Source organism: Girardinichthys multiradiatus, chromosome 23, assembly GCF_021462225.1.
Source record: "Girardinichthys multiradiatus isolate DD_20200921_A chromosome 23, DD_fGirMul_XY1, whole genome shotgun sequence".
NCBI classification, from domain to species: Eukaryota; Metazoa; Chordata; class Actinopteri; order Cyprinodontiformes; family Goodeidae; genus Girardinichthys; species Girardinichthys multiradiatus.
In genome coordinates, this window is record NC_061815.1 from 35,883,651 (window position 1) to 35,885,462 (window position 1,812).

Genomic DNA, 1,812 nt, shown 5'->3' on the forward strand with positions numbered 1-1,812 from the left:
GCGTCTGTAACAGTTTTTTAATTGAATAATCTGTCATAAACATTAATAACAAAAACCATACCATTTTTGTGAATGAGCTGCTTCTGTCCATCTTTGAAGAGGACTGTAGCTCCTTGGGCAGTTGCAGCTTTAACCGAAAAAAATGTCTTGTGAAAATGATAGCACGTACAAGGTGTCCATCAGCATCATCTCCACAATTCAGCCCTTGCTGTCCCTCAAGCAAACTCTGGCGCTGCCCTTCTTCAGCACGATGCCCTCTCTCCATCAGCCAACTCCAAAACATGGCTCTGAGGCTTAAAACTCAAGTCGAAGTCTTTGATCTGAGCATTGTCCACCTGCTTTACCTTGAAAGCGAACGTGTGGTCCTCCTCATCAACAGCTAGCTTCACCTTGTCTCGCCTTTTCCATCGGCAGTTTGAGTACTTGTGCGTGGAGCTCTTGCAAAAACTACACCACTGTTTCAGCTCTCAGCGCTCGCCTGGGGCTGATGGACACTCTAGGACTTTGTGCCCTCTCTGAAAATCATGGCAGTCAGCATGCCATCACTTAAAACTTCTCCTGCATTACGCAGCGCCGTGATAGCAGTCTCTGCACGCATAATATAGTCCGTGACATTCTCATTGAAACCTTTCTGAAGAGACGTCAACTCTGTGTACAGACTAATCACTTGTGGCTTCCTCATACCAGCATAATGATCTCTGAGGGCTGAATACTGAAAGCATGTTGCAGGAGAGACGCAATCTGTTCAAGCTGTTTTGTATTCCTTTGTTGGTCCATCAATGCATGCAGGGTTGAGTCATGAGTGATTGGATCTGGTGTCCATAATCTGAAATAACCCTCCTGAGTGGGTCGGCTGGGTCAGATTGGCCTGAGTGTTCTGTCATAGTTTTAGCTAATGCTTTGACGCACATGCAGAAAACACTCAGGAGACTGAAAAAGGTTTATTGAAACAGGTAAGATTGTACTGTGTGGAATCCGGAACCGGGAACACCTCAACTGTGCAAGGAGGAGGACAGGTTGGTTAGTATTAGTTCTGAGAAATTGTGCAGGTAACAATGACAACTTGTGCTTACAGGTGATGAGTAGATGAACCACCAGGGGGGAAGTGAGTGGGGCCTAGGAGTGGAGAGTTTGTCAGGAGGTGGTGATCTTAATCTGGGACGACAAGCTCCTTGCAGGAGTTAAGTTGTTTTCAGGAAGGTGGTAAGTATGACACCGGGTGTGGGTTGATGGCGGGCACGGTAGAGGGTGAGCAGGGTTCGCTTACAGGTTTTCTGAGAGAGAGGAGCCAGAATGCTGCCAGCTGTAATCTTGTCCAAAGAGGGCGTCTTGAATCTTTGTAGGTGGATTGGAACCAGATGGTGAGCTGGAGCAGAATCCAGCACTCAATGGCGACCTGAGAAGGAGCACACACAAAAGGAAGATTATTTTACTCAGGAGGAATTACATGAGCTACAGAGGGCTAGAGTTTACCACAGATGGTTAACACTCAGGCGTCGAAGTGCTGTCAGCATACTACTCGTATACCCTGCTGAGATGATGCTTGATGCGAAACACATTTCACAGCTTCCCACCACCATGCTCTGGTGCCATCATAAGAATGGCACCAGAGCATAATGAGCAGCAGGCAGAAGAGGAGATAGTTTCCCAGACCCCGAAAATTCTAAGCTGGGAAAATTAAAGAAAAACACATCTAGATGACGTTTAAATTACAATCTTTGTTTACGCGGCAACAGTGGAGGTGAAAATGGTATCATTCCACCACCATGCCACTAGTAGGTGATTTGTTCTTTGAAACCCAACAACATGCAC

The 1,812-nt window shown here is 46.4% G+C and overlaps 1 long non-coding RNA gene across 1 annotated transcript; it reads right to left on the minus strand.

Annotated features, from left to right (window-relative positions):
* Positions 1 to 925: 925 nt before the first annotated feature.
* Positions 926 to 1,593, minus strand: LOC124860052. The gene is made up of 3 exons (XR_007036267.1): positions 1,474 to 1,593; positions 1,074 to 1,396; positions 926 to 996 (listed from the first exon to the last, which is right to left on the minus strand). It is a non-coding gene; the product is annotated as an uncharacterized LOC124860052 (long non-coding RNA).
* Positions 1,594 to 1,812: the final 219 nt, after the last annotated feature.